This window comes from Protopterus annectens, chromosome 8.part0 (assembly GCF_019279795.1).
Source record: "Protopterus annectens isolate FY-2018-M chromosome 8.part0, PAN1.0, whole genome shotgun sequence".
NCBI lineage: Eukaryota > Metazoa > Chordata > Ceratodontiformes > Protopteridae > Protopterus > Protopterus annectens.
Window position 1 is genome coordinate 463,043,104 of NC_056741.1, and position 23,603 is coordinate 463,066,706.

Sequence of the window (23,603 nt, forward strand, 5' to 3'; positions counted from 1 at the left end):
ACAGTCCACCTAATTTCACAATCCATTTTTTTCTCTTTTGCATTTAGTTTACTGTGCTATCCAGATTTGTTGGATTTGTCACCTATTATTTTATCAATAATAGTAAAATGAAATTTTGCTGTGGTATGTTTGAGAGTGTGTTTATAAAGGGCATTGCTCATTCTCTTGCATTTAACATCACTGAGGTGTTCAGAAATATGTAATCTGAGTGGTCTAGATGTTTGTCCTATGTAAAATGCATGACAGCTGCATGAAGCCATGTAAATGATCCAATCTGTGCTGCAATTTGCAAAAAAACTTGATGTCAAATATGTTGCCACAATTACTACTGGAAAATTGTTTGGTTTTCAACACATGTTTACAATGGCTGCAGTGGCCACGGCATGCAGCCAACTAACTTGTCTCCAGATATCAAGGTTTGAGTCATGTTATGATTGATGGAATCATATTGATGTTTGTAGTGGTTGAAATAAGATCCCAGATTTTCCCTTTTCTGAATGAGAACTTACAGGTGTCAGATAACTGTGACAAAAAATTGTCAGCTAAGAGAATATTCCAATGTCGTCTGATGGCATCAGTGACTATATTGGTATTCCTGCCATATGTGGTAATGAACCGTAAAGTGTTATTTGTGTGTTGTGATTTTTGTTTGTATTTAAGAAGGTCCTCTCTGTCTAAATTTGCAGCATAATTGCTTGCTGTATGTACATAACCCATGCTGCAACCTCTTTCTTGAAACCTATTGGACAAATCTTTGCGAAAGACTTCAAAGGTATGTTCATCTGAACAGATACGTCTCATCCTAATGAATTGAGACTTGGGGATGTTTTTAGTGATATGTGCTGGATGAAAGCTGGATGCGTGCAGTAAGGTGTTATATTCTGGGTATTTTCTGAATACTTCAGTACGAAGAGTGTTGTCTTCATTCCTGGTGACCAACACATCCAAATATGTAATTTTGTGTGGGTCATGGTTGATGGTGAATTGTAAGCCCAATTTGTTATCATTGAGATACTCAATGAATTCCATCAAGTATTCCACATCAGACCTCCACACCATCCAGCAGTCATCCAGATACCTACACCAAATATCAATTTCCCCCAAGTAAATGTTGTGTGTAACATCATAGATGATTTGTTCTTCTATGTATGCCATATATAAATCTGCATATATGGGAGCAAACGATGCACCCATTGCAGTACCACGTACTTGGAGATAACATTGTTGGCCATAGAAGAAAACATTTTTGGTGAGAACATGTTCAGTCAAACAAATGAGGAAAGTATTGAAGCCGGGTTTGGATAACTCGGACTTATGTAACCAGTATTCAACGGCATCAAGCCCAGCCCAGTGTGGTATATTGGTATAAAAATGTTGTTACAAAAAATTGTCAGCTAAGAGAATATTTCAATGTTGTCTGATGGCATCAATGACTTTTTTGGTATTCCTGCCATATGTGGTAATGAACCGTAAAGTGTTATTTGTGTTTTGTGATTTTTGTTTGTATTTAAAAAGGTCCTCTCTGACTAAATTTGCAGCATAATTGCTTGCTGTATGTACATAACCGATGCTGTAACCTCTTTCTTGAAACCTATTGGACAAATCTTTGCAAAAGACTTCAAATGTATGTTCATCTGAACAGATACGTCTCATCCTAATGAATTCGGGACTACAACATATACGCATATGATTTTTATTACACTTTTTGGGGACAGAAAGTATTTAATATTGTGTGACTATATGGTTTATATATACTGAAAGCGGTGTCTTTTGTGTGCTTGTTTGAGGGGCAATTTTCATGATCCAAGAATATAAAAGGCTAATGGCTGTCTTTAAAAATTGGATTGGTCAATAATGACTGTGTGTTTATGTTGATACAACTGCAGCACATTCATCTATATTATCGGATACCTGATAATTATCCAGACAAAGGCTGTTTTTTCAACTACCGAGAAATCTTTTTGCCTTATTAATCAAGATATATTCAGGTGCCATCCTATTGGGCTTGCAACTGAGTCAGGCAATCTTTGGACATTTCCTTTAACGGACAATATTTATTGGATTCATTTTTGTTCAATATTAATAATACTCAGGATATTTATATTGTTATAGGTTTGGGATTCATAGACTCAGCACAGCTCCTCTTGGTGTCCTGCAGAGTGCTACAAGCAGCAGAGAGACAAAAAGAGAGACTTTAAAAGATTAAGTATATTTTTTCTCTGACTTTTTACCTGCGACTGCATTTTCTCAACGAAAAGCGAGTTTTTAGCTGTTCTAACATCTCAAAAACTTTGTTTTTGCATTTTTACTGTTTTTGCACTTCCAAAAGCCATTTTTGTGCTGTTTAACTGTTGTAGGCTACACACTCAAGTGCACTAGCCTGTTTAAAGCATTTGCAGTGTTTCCTGTTAAGTTACTGTTGTTCTGTTGAAAAGAAAATATCCTTGTTTCCTGCCTTTTCTGAACTAGAGTAGTCCAGATTTCAGGTTTTGCTGAATTCTGGACTGTGGTATAAGTTCCTGTGTTGCCCATATCCTTACTTGAATAGGAGAAAGCTTCTCTGTTCACCAGTGAGAGTGGGGAGCTTTGAACAGCCTATCTGTCCCTGGAGGAGTGGTCTCAGCCCAGCAACTAGTAGCTTATTGGCCGTTTTGGGCTAATTCCTATCTCTTTCAAGCTTCCTCCCTTAAAACCCACATTTGCGTGGTTTTGCGCTTGTTTCCGACTCAGCACAGCTCCTCGTGGTGTTCTGCAGAATGCTAAAAGCAGCAGAGAGATGAAAAGAGAGACTTTAACATATTAAGTATTTTTTTCTCTGCCTTTCTACCTGCGACTGCATTTTCTCGCCGAAAAGCGAGTTTCTAGCTATTCTAAGATCTCAAAAGCTTTGTTTTTGCATTTTTACTGTTTTTGCACTTACAAAAGCCATTTTTGTGTTGTATAACTGTTTTTGGCTACACACTTAAGTGTGCAAGCCTGTTTAAAGCATTTACAGTGTTTCCTGTTAAGTTACTGTTGTTTTGTTGAAAAAAAAAAACAAAAAAAAATCCTTGTTTCCCGCCTTTTCTGAACTAGAGTAGTCCAGATTTCAGATTTTGCTGAATTCTGGGCTGTGGTATAAGTTCCTGTGTTGCCCATATCCTTACTTGGATAGGAGGAAGCTTCTCTGTTCACCAGTGAGAGTGGGGAGCTTTGAGCAGCCTATCTGTCCCTGGAGGAGTGGTCTCAGCCCAGCAACTAGTAGCTTATTGGCCGTTTTGGGCTAATTCCTATCTCTTTCAAGCTGCCTGCCTTAAAACCCGCATTTGCATGGTTTTGCACTTGTTTCCAACTCAGCACAGCTCCTGCTGGTGTCCTGCAGAGTGCTACAAGCAGCAGAGAGAAGAAAAGAGAGACTTTAACAGATTAAGTATTTTTTCTCTGCCTTTCTATCTGTGAGTGTATTTTCTCACCAAAAAGCGAGTTTCTAGCTATTCTAAAATCTCAAAGGCTTTGTTTTTGCATTTTTACTGTTTTTGCACTTCCAAAAGCCATTTTTGTGTTGTTTAACTGTTGTAGGCTATACATTCAAGTGCGCTAGCCTGTTTAAAGCATTTACAGTGTTTCCTGTTAAGTTACTGTTGTTCTGTTGAAAAAACAAAAAAAAATCCTTGTTTCCCGCCTTTTCTGAACTATAGTCCAGATTTTGCTGAATTCTGGGCTGTGGTATAAGTTCCTGTGTTGCCCATATCCTTACTTGGATAGGAGGAAGCTTCTCTGTTCACCAGTGAGAGTGGGAAGCTTTGAGCAGCCTATCTGTCCCTGGAGGAGTGGTCTCAGCCCAGCAACTAGTAGCTTATTGGCAGTTTTGGGCTAATTCCTATCTCTTTCAAGCTCCCTGCCGTAAAACCCACATTTGTGCAGTTTTGCACATGTTTCCAACTCACCACAGCTCCTCGTGGTGTCCTGCAGAGTATTACAAGCAGCAGAAAGATGAAAAGAGAGACTTTAACAGATTAAGTATTTTTTTCTCTGCCTGTCTACCTGCGACTGCATTTTCTCGCCGAAGAGAGGTTCTAGCTATTCTAAGATCTCAAAAGCTTTGTTTTTGCATTTTTACTGTTTTTGCACTTCCAAAAGCCATTCTTGTGTTGTTTAACTGTTGTAGGCTAACCTCTCAAGTGTGCTAGCCTGTTTAAAGCATTTGCAGTGTTTCCTGTTAAGTTACTGTTGTTCTGTTGAAAAAAAAAAAAACAAACAACAAAATCCTTGTTTCCCACCTTTTCTGAACTAGAGTAGTCCAGATTTCAGGTTTTGCTGAATTCTGGGCTGTGGTATAAGTTCCTTTGTTGCCCATATCCTTACTTGGATAGGAAGAAGCTTCTCTGTTCATCAGTGAGAGTGGGGAGCTTTGAGCAGCCTATCTGTCCCTCGAGGAAGGGTCTCAGCCCAGCAACTAGTAGCTTATTGGCCATTTTGGGCTAATTCCTATCTCTTTCAAGCTTCCTGCCTTAAAACCCACATTTGCTTGGTTTTGCACAGTTTTGCGCAACGTCACGCAGCACCGTTTAAGCAGTTTTAAACTATTCCCGGCTCCACAAAGTATGCTCTTCAATTTTTCCCTTAGAACTAGTCAAACTCTCAAAGCAAGCACTCAACCTTGCTTTTACAGCCCAGCACTTGCTCAAACTTCTCAAGTAAGCACTAACAAACTATAGCACTGCACCCCCTTATACTATTTAGAAGTACAAGGCTCCCTATTCATCCCTTCTGGACAATCAACAAACCAGTTCTTTAAACTATCCAGGCATGTCCAAAGGGTGGTTTCAGGTATACTCTCCAGTCCAGCTGGTGAATCTGGGAATCTTGAGGCAATGTTACAACTGCCTTATGTACACAGACAACCCTCTCCTCCTTCCAACAAACTCAAATGTATGTGAGAGATGCAACTATGCAGCCAAACTGTAGACCGAGCTCTCTCAACCCAAGTCTGGCTCAGTCAGTCAGGAGGAGAAAGAAACCACTCGCACCACACAACCAGTCTCACATAGACCAATCGTATCAGCAAACAAGACACATAAACACACAAAAACATACTCGGAGGCTCTAAATAAAAATGTGCCAAAGCAGCAGAGACCTCCAAAGCAGACATCCAAGCAATTGCTACCCCACAACAATATTCACATATCACATACTTCACAAAGTCAGTGTGCCACACAATCGCAGCCCTTAAGGCTAAATAACACACCAAATACACTAGTAATAGGAGCCTCTATTCTCAGGCACACTGACGTCCCACTCACCAGACTGAACAAGGAGAAGATCACTGTAAGCTGCCTATCAGGTGCCAGGATCCGCCACATAACACAAGCACTCAGGTTACTCTAAAGGAAGTACAAATATGACTCTGTCATTGTCCATGTTGGTGTGAATGACCTGAGACATACCTCCCTGGACTACATGAAAAGAGACAGAGGAGCTCTCTGATCATGTAGCCCAGGCCAGTATGACCCTGACCCTGAGTAGCATCTTGCCCTCACCAAGAATGATGCCACAGTAGAAAGACAAAATTATCAATTTTAACAATTGGCTAAGCTATTGGTGTCATTCAAAGGGGATCCAGTGTCTGTCAGTCTGGGATGACATGCACGACAAGCCACATTGTTTTGCTAGGGATGGCTTGCACCTGTCACCCTTAGGCTTTCGAATACTGGTTAAGGCTCTTGTCACCCCCCATAGTGCCTTTTTTAGGGAAGGCTCAAAAGACAAACCCACCTCCATAGACAACACAAGAAACAAAAAACTAAGGGTAATGCTACTCATCGCCAGAAGTCTAAATCTCAAGATGCATGCACTCGAGACACTCCTCAGTATGGAGAAAATCGATCTGTGCAGTAACAGAAACCTGATTCAAGGCTCCAAAGAGCACCCTAGCACTACCAGGATATAACTCATACCATGCTTTTCGGCCCCAGAACTCAGACCGAAATACAAAAGGCGGGGGAGTATCCATTTTCATCAAGGATACCCACACCTCCAGGTTAGTCTCACTGCATGAGGCATCAGAGACCATCCATGTGCAGCTAACAGTGGGCAAAACTGCTTTTCAGTTTGTTGCTTGCTACAGATCACCTACCTTGTCTCAGGACCCCCACTCAGCATTCCTGAGAACATTGGAGAATATGAAGGTCTCACCAAATACCATGATACTGGGGGATTTCAACTACCCAAACATTGACTGGGAAAACTACTCAAGTCCCAGCTCCTTTGCCCAATGGTTCCTGGAGTTTATAAACTTAAACGCCATGGAACAACTGGTCACCACTCCCACAAGAGGGGACAACATATTAGACCTGGTCATCAACAACATGGGGGCTCAATGTTCCATACCAGAGGTAAGCCCCTCATTGGTAAGATCAGACCATAATCTAATCACACTGGACATCCACATCCTGACCCCACCCCCAGCCAAGGAAACCACTGTGAAAAATTTCTCAAAAGCAAACTTCACACTTCTCAAATGGAAAGCTTCAAAGCCCCTGGGCTAATGGAAAATGCTGCCCAAACTGCAGAATCCTTTACAAATGCATTCTATGAGCACCTACAGGAATGCATGGATTGAGCCATCCCAAGTAAAACCAAGACTCACTCCTCCAAAAACAGGAGACCAGTCTGGTGGACTCTGGCCATAAATAAGCTATACAACAGAAGGAGGAAACTATTACGTGATAGAGCAAAATCCCAAAAAGGAAGGCATCCCTGATCAGTACTAGCAAGAAACTACGATCCCTCATAAAATCATCAAAGGCCAGCTTAGAAAGAAAAATCACCAAAGACTCTAAAGATAATCACAAGGCCTTCTTTAGCTACGTCAAGAATCTACGTGGCAACTCTCAGATCTGCACTGAGCTGGTGCAAAATGGCAAAAAATACACTGAACCCACTGACATTGCCAACATCCTGGCGGACAGGTTCAGTGCAAACTTTACCCCCCCCCCCAAAAGGGCCAGTGTCTATCCCAGAAGAATGTAGTCTCAAAGACATCACAGACACACAGGTAAAAGCAGCCCTCTCCAAAGCAAAAAACGCATCATCAATGGGACCGGATGGTGTCCCGGGCTGCGTCTTACACGAGCACCAAAAAGAACTGAACCCTCACATAAAGTCACTGTTCAAACTCAGCCTTACTACAGGATATGTACCTAAAGAGTGGCGTACAGCAACAGTTATCCTGCTCCACAAAGGTGGCACTACAACGGATCCCGGGAACTATTGCCCTATAAGCCTGACTAGCCTGGTCTGCAAAGCTATGGAGCGCATCATCAAGGATCTCATAAACAAAGACATTGGGAACCTCCAGACACTGGACCCTACCCAGTTTGGCTTTGTTAAAGGCAGATCTTGCCTCTTAAACCTAGTTGACCTCTTTGAAACAGTTACCAAGGCCATAGATGAGGGAAAGGTAGTCCACACAGCCTACCTGGACCTCGCAAAGACCTTCAACACAATACCCCACTCTGGCATTATAAAAAGCTTACCCGCTTAAATATCAACCCCTATGTCACGAGATGGGTTGCAAACTGGCTCAGGGATAGAACCCTCATTATTCGAGTTGCGCGTGCCATGTCCGACTCCAAACCGGTTACAAGTGGCATCCCACAGGGCTCAGTCCTAGGACGCCTCTTGTTCGGTATATACTTCTCTGAGGTACAGGCAAGCACGGGAGGACTGTGGTTGACTACATTCACAGACGATTGCAAACTGGGAGCCATAATCGACTCTCCGGCTGACACAAACATCCTCCAGAAGTGTCTTACAGAGATGGACACCTGGTGTCAGAACCATGGCCTCAAGCTAAATGCCAAAAAGTGCATAGTCATCCCCTTTGGAAAAAACAATGTGCCCACAAACTACCACATAGGTGGTAATCCACTAAGTACAGAAGATGTAATTAGGGATCTGGGGACCTAAGTAGATAGTAACCTCTCCTTTGATAGTCACATTGCCAAAGTGGTTAGAAAAACCTTCTATATAGCCCACCTAATCATGAAAGGGTTCACATCTAGATCAAGACAGGTCATTGTGCCCCTCTACTCATCGCTCATCAGGCCCATAATTGAGTACAATGCACCATTTGGGATGTACCTTACACAACACCTGCAACAGCTAGAGAGACCCCAAAAGTACCTCACCAAGAGGATCGTGGGCCTCAAACAGATGCCCTATGCGGCTCGACTAAAAAAACTCCAGCTCTACTCAGTTGCGTACCACCTACTCAGAGGCGATTTCTGCCTGACGTACAAGGCCATGTCTAACCCAGAATTAATGGACATGCTCCACCTCAAAAATCCAAATCCCTTAGAGCTACACGCTCCAGGGATTTAAACCTCAGCATAACAATAAATAGGACATTCTGGAAGGATAGATTTGTATCCCAGAGGCTTCCCTCGCTCTGGAATAGAATCCCAATCCGTGTTAGGCAGAGCACCTCACTGACCTTCTTCAAAAGAAATCTTGATGAGTGGTTGGGAAATCGTAAATTTACACCTGGGATCACTTCTATGGCCCTGCTGGACAGAGGCTCAGGAATCTAATCTAAAAAGGGAGGTGAAAGCCAACACATTCTGGCTAGGCTTATAAATGCCCTAGGGCAGATAGCCTAGTATCTACCTATGAACCTATGAACCTACCTATGTTGGGAATCAATGTATTGCATTGTGCATGTAACAATCAATATTGTCAACAGCTTATGATTGTTTTGTACAATTTTTTGAAATTTGGTCTGGTGCATTGAGACCTCTAAATGTATACTATACTGTATTTATATCAGTACTGCCATACAAAACACTATAACTGAACATAGTACCATTTTGATACCAAATACATTGTACTAGGCCTATTTTCACCAGTTGATTTTACCTACAGTGGGAGACATATATATAATATATTTCTTAATTTCCTTCCTCCCCTCCCTTAGTCCCTTTTTTTTTCCTTTTTTGCTTTTTCACCCTACCAGGTCATAGTCCAACAATATCAGACTCCATCATAAACCAGATAAATTTGGCTTTTTTACAGACTCAGCGGTAGCTTTTAGATACCATTTTTCCATAGATTTACACATGTTTATCAAACCAAATTTTGGCTCTATTTTTTACAACCCCATTGCCATTTGTCATTGGCGGCTGTGATTTAATTTGCAGTGACCATCATTGTCCAGGATTTTGTATCTAATCACAAGTGGATCTGGACGTGGCATGGTTCTTCTTGATTATCAGAGGTCTCAGTATATACTCAAATATTAAAGTCAAGGTCAGTTGACAAGGTCCATTTATGAGAACCTGTGTTAGGGCCTGTTCAGGTATTGAGACACCAGGATTTTACATTGATCAAAACTTTTGTTTTGACAAAATTGGGATTGATTTAACCATTTGTTTGTTTCAGTGGCCATTATTGCCCAGTTCCCACATGGAATTTGTTCAACCATAAGGACGTGGTACTGCATTTACCTCTCTTTTTTTTACATTTACTCTTACAATTGAAGTCTGTTTTTGGCTGATATACACGTGTAAATAGTCTTTGGACTTCGACTAATACTACTTTTTACTCAATTTGATAAGATTCTACACATGACATTGTTTTCCAGCTACAATTGAGTCTGTTTTTTCTGAAATTTTCCATTTTTTATATCTCAGTTCCCTTTTTTCATTTATTATTACCTTATTATAATGGATATGAATTGGATCTTGGCTGGGCTTTCTTCTGATAAAGAAGATTTGGTATTTTTGGAATAGGTGAAAGGCCCAATGATAACAGTTTGTATACTACTGAAAACCCACAAAACCATTGTGATAAGCTATTCCAACAACTGAACAGAAATATGAAAACATTAAGATCCAATGTATGGCACCTTAAATTATGCAAAGCATACATGGCCAAAGGGATAACCCCTAGAGGGCTTAGAGTCAAAATTCAGCCATTAGTCACTGAATTAGATGAACAATTAACCAGTGAATGGTCAACAATACAACAAAATTGCTCCATGAGATTTGTGGAAACACTATCCAGATATTATGAGCGTATCACTGATAGGGAAATCAATGTCAGTAAATTATGTGATGAAAGCAATAAGTACATGGATCAACCACTTTTTTCCACCCAATTGTCCAAATTAGTTCAGATTTACTAACCTTTGAACAACAGCTTAAAGATAGGAAATTCAAAAAATGCCAAAGGGATCAAACAGACTATGACAAAGGCCATTCTTTTCAACATATCACACACGTCAGGTTTGAAGGTGGTTACCAAAAAACCAATACTACCCCCAAACGCAAACATCCCAAGTCCATTTTTAGAAAATGAAATACATATATCAACTCATCTGGGGGAGATTCTTCTTCTGATACAGATTTGGACACACAGCAAACTCCAGACTCTCCTGCCCCCAAACAGAACAGTATGGCCCCTTTAGGCCTTACAAGAGGGGAGGCAGAAAACATCGAAAAAATAAGAAGTTTGGAGGGTCTAATGGAACTTTTGACGAACAAATAAATATTGGTCCTAGTACAAATGTATTAAATATCTCTGATGTAACATTATCTGACTCACAAACCACTTTGTTGAATAAAGATCTCTCTTTTATACCGGATTTTTTGTTCCAGAAGATACATTTGCACAAGATGTTATAGCATTTTGCAGATTGCTCAATCTAAAATTATATTTTCATGATAATAACTCAGATGGTGTAACCTTTGATACATTTAAATACCACAAATCCACCTTTGTCCCACCAATGCATCCCTGTGTGTCTTTTCCAAAACAGTGTTCTCAAAGATTTACATTTTACATCGAGTATGAATCACCCCAGTTCTAATAATCTCTCAAAGACTGATATGTTAACTCTACAGGAACTTTCTAACAACAAGAATTTGCTAATTGTTTCTGTGGACAAAGGTGGTGCTGTGGTAGTCATGAATTTGGCACAATATGATGCTGAGGCTCAGAGACAATTGGATGATGCCAGATACTACACCAAAATGCCTCTTGATCCATCACCTATGTTTAAACATCAAATAGATACATTTTTGGATTTAGCAGTAGAAAATGGCATCATCACACAAAACACCAAAAATCATCTTACATTGTCAGATCCAAACAGCCAATACATCTATTTTCTGCCAAAGATCCATAAAGATCCCCTGAATCCCTTGGGTCGACCAATTGTGGCAGGTAATGGTTCATTAACTGCACCACTATCTGAATTTTTAACCAAACATCTAAAACCATTATTGAGATGGGTAAGATCCAGAATTCAGGACACCACAGAATTCTTAGGTATTATAAATGAAATGCAAATTGAGGATTACAGACTGCTATGCACATTAGATGTTTGTGCATTATATACCAATATACCACATTGGGCTGGGCTTGATGCCGTTGAATACTGGTTACATAAATCCAAGTTATACAAACCCGGCTTCAATACTTTCCCCATTTGTTTGACTGAACATGTTCTTACCAAAAATGTTTTCTTCTATGGCCAACAATGTTATCTCCAAGTATGGGGTACTGCAATGGGTGCATCGTTTGCTCCCATATATGCAGATTTATATATGGCATACATAGAAGAACAAATCATCTATGATGTTACACACAACATTTACTTGGGGGAAACTGATATTTGTTGTAGGTATCCGGATGACTGCTGGATGGTGTGGAGGTCTGATGTGGAATACTTGATGGAATTCATTGAGTATCTCAATGATAACAAATGGGGCTTACAATTCACCATCAACCATGACCCACACAAAATTACATATTTGGATGTGTTGGTCACCAGGAATGAAGGCAACACTCTTCATACTGAAGTATTCAGAAAATACCCAGAATATAACACCTTACTCCATGCATCCAGCTTTCATCCAGCACATATCACTAAAAACATCCCCAAGTCTCAATTCATTAGGATGAGACGTATCTGTTCAGACGAACATACCTTTGAAGTCTTTCGCAAAGATTTGTCCAATAGGTTTCAAGAAAGAGCATGGGTTATGTACGTACAGCAAGCAATTATGCTGCAAATTTAGACAGAGAGGACTGTCTTAAATACAAACAAAAATCACACACAACACTTTACAGTTCATTACCACATATGGCAGGAATACCAATAGAGTCATTGATGCCATCAGACGACATTGGAATATTCTCTTAGCTGACAATTTTTTGCCACAACATTTATCTGACACCTGTATGTTCTCATTCAGAAAAGGGAAAAATCTGGGATCTTATTTCAACCACTACAAACATCAATATGATTCCATCAATCATAACATGACTCAAACCTTGATCTCTGGAGACAAGTTAGTTGGCTGCATGCCATGTGGTCACTGCAGCCATTGTAATCATGTGTTGAAAACCAAACAATTTTCCAGTAGTAATTGTGGCAACATATTTGACATCAAGTTTTTTGCAAATTGCAGCACAGATTGGATCATTTACATGGCTTCCTGCAGCTGTCATGCATTTTACATAGGACAAACATCTAGACCACTCAGATTACGTATTTCTGAACACCTCAGTGATGTTAAATGCAAGAGAATGAGCAATGCCCTTTATAAACACACTCTCAAACATACCACAGCAAAATTTCATTTTACTATTATTGATAAAATAATAGGTGACAGATCCAACAAATCTGGATGGCACAGTAAACTAAATGCAAAGGAGAAAAAATGGATTGTGAAATTAGTTGGACTGTTCCAGCCTGGTCTTAATGAATATTTATGATTTGGTACATTCATAAATATTCATGAGCTCACCAATGAAATTCCATGATTAATTATCTTTAAATGTACATAAGAACTACAAGATGACCGTGTAAAATCACACTGATGAAGACTAGGTCAATACCATAGCCGAAACCTGTCCGTTCATTCTTGTTGTTTTTTATTTTTTATTAACTAGTTAAATTAGTTACACAGCTCACAGTTGCTGGCTTTTGTTTTCTGTCTACAAGGTCATTTAGAGCCGTGCAATTACTTCCATACAGGGGAATTTTTTTCGACTAGGCTATTAGCCCTAGGGCCTATATAAGCCTAGCCAAAAAGGTACCCTGGCTTTCGCCAGCCAAGAAAATTATTTTCCTGTGCCCCTGTCAAGCAGAACCACAGAAGTGATCCCCAGGGTGAATTTTCTATTTTCCCATCCAATCATCAAGATTTTTCTTGAAGAGTGCTAATGAGGAGCTCTGTTTGACATAGATAGGTAGTCTGTTCCAGAGTATGGGATGTCTCTGGGACAGGAATCTATCCCTCCAGCATGTTCTGTTTATTGTGGTGACAAGGTTTAGGTTCATAGAGCATGTAGCTCGGAGGGATTGGGATTTTTTTAAGTGGAGCATGTCCAACAGCTCTGGGTTTGACATAGCTTTGTATGTTAGGCAGAGATCGCCTCTGAGTAGGCGATATGCGACATAGTCAAGCTGGAGTTTTTTGAGACGGTCTGCATAGGGCATCTGTTTGAGGCCAGTAATCCTCTTTGTGAGGTATTTCTGTGGCCTTTCCAGTTGTTGTAGATGTCTTGTGAGGTACATACCAAAAGGGGCGTTGTACTCTATAATGGGTCTAATGAGTGATGAGTAGAGGGGAACAATGGCCTCTTTTTTTCTGGATGAGAAACCTTTTGTGGTGAGGTGAGCCATGTAGAAGGATTTTCTGACCACTGTGGAGATGTGATTATCAAAGGAGAGATTACTGTCCACCTGTGTCCTAAGGTCTCTTATCACACTTTCAGCGTTAAGTAGACTACCACTTATGTGGTAGTTCATGGGTACAGAATTTTTATCAAAGGGGATGACAATACACTTTTTGGCATTGAGCTTCAAGCTATGGCTTTGACACCAGGCATCTGTCTCAGTGAGGCCCTTTTGTAGTATGTCCACATCATTAGGGGTTTTGATTATGGCTCCTAGTTTGCAGTCATCTGCAAACTTTGTTAGCCAAAGACCTTCTGTGTTAGCCTGTACTTCAGAGAAGTAGATATCAAACAGGAGAGGACCCATGACTGAACCCTGTGGTACTCCACTTGTCACTGATCTGAAGTCAGATTTGGAGTCTGCTACTTTCACAGTGTGGGTTCTGTCCATGAGCCAGTTAGCAACCCATCTTGTGACATAGGGATTTATACCTAGTTTAGTGAGCTTATCTATAATTCCAGAGTGTGGGATGGTGTCAAAAGCCTTGGCTAGATCTAGATAAGCTGTGTGAACCACCTTACCCTCATCTATAGCTTTGGTGACTGCTTCAAAGAAGTCAGTCAGGTTTAGGAGACATGATCTGCCTTTTACAAACCTGAACTGGGTAGGGTCCAGAGTTTGGAGATTACCAATGTCTTTGTTTATGTTTTATTTATTTATTTGTTTTTTACTTTGGACGAGTCTAAGTTCGCTACTTCTACTACCATTATCTGATCTGATTAATATACAGTGATTGACTAGATATATATGGATTAAAATCTTTCACACAGAGAAGTTTCTTACACTGTTTTGTTTTGGGATTCACTATACTTGTTTAGTGGGTTGTTTTAGACTTCAGAGATAGCACAGTGATGTGTTAGAGTTTTAAAAAGGAAGATAGGAATAAATTCCCTCTCTTCCCAACCTGAGAACAAGTCAAACCAAACAAACAGTATAGGATTCACTATTAGGCCTATTTTTAATAATAACTCTCAAGCAACCAGAAACTAGTTATCCAGCATCTACCAGTCCCCACAGGTGCCAGTTAACTGCATGTAAAACTACTTAGAAAATGTTTCATTTCTTTACCAAAACTGTTGTCAGTGTTGTTACTTTGATATTTTAAACTCGCACTGAAAGATCGTGTTGGGCTAAATATGTTTGTAGAAAGCTTTGTATTCAGTATCCTATGCTAGAATTAATCTATTCATGCCAAAGAATCTGATGGAATTGTAATTAAGCTACTCATTACCTCTCTGTACCTGCCACTTGAACAAGCCAAAGTAATCTTAGAGCAAATGCTTCACTGGGTCACCAGCAACATGAGGGATAATCAAATATTACTAGAATATGTCAAAAGAACTTAAAAACAACATGATCTAAACTCCTAAAAGTATTTCCATAATGTTTTAAATATCAATCAATGTATATCACTAAGAATGAGAGCTAACAAGAATAGTGGACCTGTAAACACAATCAAATGACTGCTGGCAAACTAAACGTAGAGTATAACAAGTTCTAAAATGATGCTCTACAACCTCAGCTATCATTTTGGAAATTACGTTTACACTTGTAAATGTTAGAGTCAAGTTTCTTGTGGATAGTGCCCTACAATATTTTAATGATATTTATTTCAGTGTCCTTAATTCAGTTGCACCAGTACAAAAAGCAGAACAAAAATCCCAACCCTGATCAGGATCACACACCAGCACGAACAACTTATGACACAATGGAATAACTTCTGGAACATCTAAATTAGGAATACAGCTGAAAAGCAATGCCAGTTACAAGATATATAACTTCTGCAAGAATGGAACAACATCGAAAAAATTTCAGTTGCAAGTAGAACATTACTACTCAGTCAGAAAAAACTATTTAAGAAAGAAATAAACCATTTGCTAAACAGGTCAACCTGAACTCATCTAAAATGAATTTATCACAGGCCTATTACAAATAAACAGTCTAAAAATGCATAGGTGTGAAGTGTTAGATAAACAAAATCAGTGCGAGTTTAAAATATCGAAGTAACAACATTGACAACAGTTTTGGTAAAGAAATGAAACATTTTCTAAGTAGTTTTACATGTAGAAAGCCTATGCACTTCCTCTCACCATATAGATCATAGAAGAGCAAATTAAAACTATTCCCTCTTACCCAAGTTTTTCCAGTTTGTCAATTGTAATTATGAGTATGGAGCTGTAGGGGTGTATGGGAATGTGGCCCCCTGCAAAACATTTTCCATCTGCTATATTTTGTATTTTCTTGCTCTAAGTTTCATACATGAAATTCAGTGGATCCATCACTGAAATACACTATCCATCATGGAACTGAAAGATCAGTAATGAGCTACAGTAAGTCATCTTCAATCACATGAAGTCAACTTCTTTGATTTTTTCAGGATATAACTATATTATCCCATATCTCAACTGTATATATATATATATATATATATATATATATATATATATATATATATATATATACATGTACGCACACATACAAATAATTTGAGCATATTTTATATCAGGAGCACCCCTAAGGTTAGTGTTACCACCAGTTTACATGACTGTAAGATATAAGAAGGAATTGTTCACAAATGCCACTTTGCAGTAAGATTCATACTTTGCTGTCCTAAGCTACGAGAAGGGTACAATCTTTTTCATCTTCATCAGGCTCAGTGTACCATCAGAGTATCCCAGTGTCCATTTTGAACTTGTTTAAAGGATGTCATAATCTGCATCATAAACCATAGTTTGTTAAGGAAAGGTGACAGATAGCTGTAGGAAAATACTGTCATTGTACTGTGGCGGTGATGAGAATTGGCAGGCCACTAGTTCTGTTACATCTGCTGACCAAAGAACACTTTTTATCATATCGAAAGTTCAGTCAGATGATATCACCATGATTGCATGGCTTCTGACTGCCTAATAAAGTGGATATCATGTGCATCATGACAAAAGATATCAGGATTAGTATCAGTAAACATGTGCCCACAGGACTATTTTATCTTGAGCTTTTGGCAGCTTTCAGCACTATCACTACACACAAATTCTTTCAAGGTTTTCAGATAATTGTATACATTCAGTAGCTCCGGAGTGGTTCCAAATCTACTTTTCAAACTCCATTCAGTGTATCCGATGGAAGCACAGCTAACAGTCCTATAAGGCCCCTCGCCCTCCCATGCTTTGACAACAACAACAACATGCACAACCACTGCAAAACTACAAAAGTACTGTGGTGTGGTAATAACTCTTATCTGTGCTCAGTACTGTTCATACAGTGGTAAGCTTTGTACAATCCGAAAACAACAGTTTCTCTGTGATGATCTACTACTAAATATCTTTAAGATCAAGGCCATGATTTTATGAAGCTCCAGTAGTCTTAGGATTAGCACAAAAGTTCCCCATATCAGACTAGCTCCCAGAAAACCATACCTCTCAACATGTTAGAGCAAAAAAATCTGGACAAAGCCTAAAATGATGGGGGGGACAAATAGGGACAGATTTTAAATATTGCCCTTACAAACTTAGAAAGTTGATAGAATAATAGGTTTTGCATTAACATGACTTTTACGAAGGATGTGGAGTCTTAAACTCAGATGCTTTTGTCATTATTTAATGACTTCAAACCTCAGCTATTTGCCAGAAAGGGACAGATTTTAGGAGGAACACACCAAAAATATGAGGCAAAAATCTGGACATTATGCGAAAACCTGTACAGTTGAGAGGTATGCGAAAGCCACTGTTACAGTGGTGCCAATCAGAGGGGTATAGTGGGATGCATGGCTTGTTTAATGGTTATATATTTTATTCATTTATTTATGTGTTTATTTGACATTTGTTTATATATATATATATATATATATATATATATATATATATATATATATATATAGATATAGATAGGGCTAGAGTATTTCATTTCTAAGTCAGAGAGCAGACGCGAGAACAGTTACAGGTACTGACTGTAGTTAATTTAACTCTTTTATTGCACTAGTCTCCTCTTGTCCATCAAGCCTCCCCCTGCCATTCAGTTTTCCCATTCATTTTTCCTGGGTTAAGAGCTCAGTTGAGCCAGACAGGAGTGGTGCTTCCATATATGTTAGACATGAGATTTTATTTAAAGTGCAAGTATCCCCTGCATATGACTAAAGAAGCAAAGGGGCTGGTGTGCACTGGGCTGCCAGAATGTAAATACCTACGTGTGTGTGGACATACCCCATGTAGACAGCTCCTCTTTGATCCCTGGTCAGGACCAGATATTTAACACATAAGTGTGCCCAGGAAGATGACCCTGTCTTCTTAAAGTGAGGTAAACCAACTCACTAAAGTGGCCTCAGTCAATTCTTGGGTCAAATGAGTCATAAGCTTGAAAAAAACAGGCGGTGAATAAGAAAAAGTCCAATGAAAAAACACAACACATTGGAGAAAAACAACTTTATCAAAATAGCAAAGCTTTCGGATGAAATCCTTTCTCAATACTGAAACAATTACATTCAAGACATCACTTGTTTTAAATAAGAGCCCACAAATCACATGATAGCAGCCCATATCATGTGACCAAAACACAAAATCAATACTATACATATAAAATACATAAAATCTAAATACACATATCTAGATTTGATATAATACAGCTTCACAAATACACATATCATAATTTAATACGTTGCAACTTCATTAAAATAGGTTTAAGACTTATAGCAGAGTTTAGGCCAGGTGGACGATCCACTGCTAATCGTAATATCCACTCATACTCTCTGGTCTCAAGAATATTATTGATATCCCCACCCCTAACAAAAGATGAAATAACATCTATGACTCTAAACCTAAACTTATGTTCAACTCCACTCAGTAGTGTATGTTTAAATAAGGCATTATTTATATTTTCCCTCCTAATCTCAGACTTGTGTTCAATTATCCTATCCTTTAGCTTACATGTAGTCTTACCTATATAAAATGAACAACATTTTACACAAGTAGCCATATAACACAACATTAACCATGTTACAATTTGCCATAACATTAAACTTGTAATTCCTATTAGTAATAGGGTGAATATAAAAAGAAGAGGTAAAAGTTTCAACAATATCTACGCAACAGGAACAATTCAAACACTTAGAGGTACCAAACCGAGTCAAACCAAGAAAATTCGTACTTACACCAATTTTAGATTTACCCTTAAAATCTTTGTAACATAACCTATTCTTAATAGTTCGCTTATTTCTATAAGAGAAATAGGGTTTGTTACCCAATAACCTACAAATCTCAGGAGATGCAGTCAGTACCGACCAATATTTGTATATAATATGCTTAATAGAAGAAACTCTGTTGCCAAAAGTAGTCACATACCTAACTGTGTTATTCCTATGCGGTTTATCACATGATTCAAGAATTAAAGTATTTAATTTAGAGCTGGTTTAGAGCAACAATATTTTTATTTTTAATCAACAGTTATATTTGCAACTCAACGGCGTTGCTAACACGTATGCAAATTTGGTTTTACATCAATGGGAACTGCAGCATATACATAATGGTTGCAATTTTTTGAATAGTAATATTTGTTTTTACCAGAGATTTGTTGATGATTGTTTTATGATTTGGAAGGGCTCATTAGAAAGTTTAGAGCAGTTTGTATCATATATAAATGTAACTACTTCTTTTTTAACTTTTAAACAACTATATCTGAAAATGAAGCATTATTTCTTGATGTAAAGGTAAATTTAAATGATGGTTTGTTACATACTACTATCTTTAAAAAGGATGTACACACAAATAGGTATATACATTATGATAGCATGCATGCTCCTCATGTTTTTAAAGGTGTGGTTAAGGCACAATTTGCTAGAGTAAGTAGACTCAACACTAATGATTTAGGCTTCTATGCACAATTAGATGAAATGTATAATGAATTTTTAACATGTGGCTATGATAGTAAAATATTAGCAGAGTTGAAGGATTATGTTATACATAATAGGACCACTCTTTATCCGTCATATTTCAAGAAAACTGGTGATTTTGATAATACTTTAATTCTTGAATCATGTGATAAACCACATAGAAATAACACAGTTAGGTATGTGACTACTTTTGGCAACAGAGTTTCTTCTATTAAGCATATTATATACAAATATTGGTCGGTACTGACTGCATCTCCTGAGATTTGTAGGTTATTGGGCAACAAACCCTATTTCTCTTATAAAAATAAGCGAACTATTAAGAGTAGGTTATGTTACAAAGATTTTAAGAGTAAATCTAAAATTGGTGTAAGTACGAATTTTCTTGGTTTGACTTGGTTTGGTACCTGTAAGTGTTTGAATTGTTCCTGTTGCGTAGATATTGTTGAAACTTTTACCTCTTCTTTTTATATTCACCCTACTACTAATAGGAATTACAAGTTTAATGTTATGGCAAATTGCAACACGGTTAATGTTGTGTATATGGCTACTTGTGTAAAATGTTGTTCATTTTATATAGGTAAGACTACATGTAAGCTAAAGGATAGGATAATTGAACACAAGTCTGAGATTAGGAGGGAAAATATAAATAATGCCTTATTTAGACATACACAACTGAGTGGAGTTGAACATAAGTTTAGGTTTAGAGTCATAGATGTTATTTCATCTTTTGTTAGGGGTGGAGATATCAATAATATTCTTGAGACCAGAGAGTATGAGTGGATATTACGATTAGCAGTGGATTGTCCACCTGGCCTAAACTCTGCTATAAGTCTTAAACCTATTTTAATGAAGTTGCAATGTATTAAATTATGATATGTGTATTTGTGAAGCTGTATTGTATCAAATCTAGATATGTGTATTTAGATTTTATGTATTTTATATGTATAGTATTGATTTTGTGTTTTGGTCACATGATATGGGCTGCTATCATGTGATTTGTGGGCTCTTATTTAAAACAAGTGATGTCTTGAATGTAATTGTTTCAGTATTGAGAAAGGGTTTCACCCGAAAGCTTTGCTATTTTGATAAAGTTGTTTTTCTCCAACGTGTTGTGTTTTTTCATTGGACTTTTTCTTATTCAGCGCCTGTTTTTTTCAAGCTTGTTACACTTAGCTGATTCGTTGGGTGTTTGAATAGAGAGCCTACGCTTGCAGCCATATGGATATCACACAATCACTAAAATCTATTTTGGCAAAGGAGGTTAATCCTCTGCTAAGTATTATTACTACACTACTAGTACTGTAGAAGTGGATAAAGTTATGGATCCTTGTGAGGAAAGTGTCATAGCTTTTAATAATAAGCTAGTACTCCTTGAGAGAAAAGTGGGTGCGTATAAACGCCTACAGTGGCAAAGATTTAGTTTCTCGGCATACTTAAATATGGGCATTGTACCGAGGGGACTAAGAATTTTAAAGATGCCATCATATGGTAATGCCTATCCTGATCTTCTTAAGCGATGGCAGCAGTTGAATATCAAGCTCAGCTTGGACTATATGGCATTAATGAATGAGTTTTTTTCAAACAGTGAATTGGAGTTGAAGGAGGAAATTATATTAATGGAGAATGATCTTATGTGTATGCCTTGTTTTAGGATATGCTTACCACATATCAACAGATGCTCGACAGGCTCCACGATCTGGATGATCGCCTTGAGGCAGTAAAAAAGTGGAAACTTTTTAGAGATATGGCTGATTTCCGTAAGGGTCATATTTTTTCTTGGCCTAAGGGTGAATTTAAAGACACTAATGCCAGTACAAACATGTACAATAAAAAACGTACTAATACTTCATCTATTAGAGCCTTGGATGATTTCCCTGAAGCTAGAATTGTGGACTTGGTTTGAATTCTGGTGCTTCTGCTGCACCATTGGAAAAGACCCTGTTGGCCACTCCCTCGGATATGACCTCAGCAGTAGCTGAGAAAGGTACAGTTGTAAGCGAGACGTCATCTTCTGTTAACGGGGATGTTATACAGGAGAAACAAGTGAATGGTGATTTATTAGTAAAAAGGACACATCAATCTGTGCTTAATTTTTCCGACAAACGCTTTCAATTAAACCAACCGGAGAGGGTGCAAGACAGCAAGCTGGTGAGGGACAGATCGCTTACAAAGCATCAAACGGGTGCTGTAAAGCACAAGAACGACAGCCCTATGGGGCAAGGAAAGTTGAGCTGAAGATGACTAGAGGTATATTAAATCTATCCAAGTTTCCTTTGGATGAATCTTGCTTAACTTTATTGTGTAAAGGTCTAAATTTTATACCAACGGCTGATATTGATTTAGTATCAGCCCTAACAGACTTGAAGCAGTTTATTAGAACTATTAACCTTAAAATTTTGTTTAAAACAGATTCACTGACTTCAGATGTTTGCAGAAGACGTAGTACCTTTATTCCAATGAATGTACCTGTTACAACTGCTTTTCATGATTTATGTGAAACTGAACTGAGGAGTCCGTTTGATAACACTGATAATAGAAAGAATTATAATTTAACATACAATGAGTATATGGCTTTGAGAAAATTAGAGTTGAATGATGATATAATTGTCAAACAAGTGGACAAAGGTGGCGCTGTTGTCATTATGGATCGTGATAATTACAATTGTTCTGTTGTTTCACTTCTTAATGATGGTGGGGCATTTAAGTGTATTAATTTCATTGATGTTAAGAAATATATTAGCAATGTTAATATGTTTGTGTATGAATTACAGATCGATGGTGATATAGACTTAAATTTGTTTCATTTTTTTACTGTACCTTGTCTGGTCATCCCTCACCTCTATGGTATACCTAAAATTCATAAGAGCTTATTGGACCCACCGATGAGACCTATAGTCTCCGGTAATGGGTGGGTTACAGAGCCAATATCAGTGTATTTGCAAAAACAGCTATACCCTTTTCTGGCTAAATGTGGCAATATACTAAAGGATACTGGTGATTTTTTGAATAAATTATCTATTTGGTATAACGGTTTACATGATGATAATATTAACACAGGAGAATACTTGTTCGTAACTATGGATATTGTATCCCTTTTTACTATTATACCAAATAATTATGGAGTTGAATCCATTAGAGAATTTTTGACAATGCAGGGAACGCTATCTGTTAATTTTGTTCAAAACATTTGCTCTTTATTAGAGCTGGTTTTGAGCAACAATATTTTTATTTTTAATCAACAGTTATATTTGCAACTCAACAGCGTTGCTATGGGGATGCCTGTTGCTAACACGTATGCAAATTTGGTTTTACATCAATGGGAACTGCAGCATATACATAATGGTTGTATTTTTTTGAATAGTAATATTTGTTTTTACCAGAGATTTGTTGATGATTGTTTTATGATTTGGAAGGGCTCATTAAAAAGTTTAGAGCAGTTTGTATCATATATAAATGTAACTACTTCTTTTTTAGCTTTTAAAACAACTATATCTGAAAATGAAGCGTTATTTCTTGATGTAAAGGTTAATTTAAATGATGGTTTGTTACATACTACTATCTTTAAAAAGGATGTACACACAAATAGGTATATACATTATGATAGAATGCATGCTCCTCATGTTTTTAAAGGTGTGGTTAAGGCACAATTTGCTAGAGTAAGTAGACTCAACACTAATGATTTAGGCTTCTATGCACAATTAGATGAAATGTATAATGAATTTTTAACATGTGGCTATGATAGTAAAATATTAGCAGAGTTGAAGGATTATGTTACACATAATAGGACCACTCTTTATCCACCATATTTCAAGAAAACTGGTGATTTTGATAATACTTTAATTCTTGAATCATGTGATAAACCGCATAGGAATAACACAGTTAGGTATGTGACTACTTTTGGCAACAGAGTTTCTTCTATTAAGCATATTATATACAAATATTGGTCGGTACTGACTGCATCTCCTGAGATTTGTAGGTTATTGGGTAACAAACCCT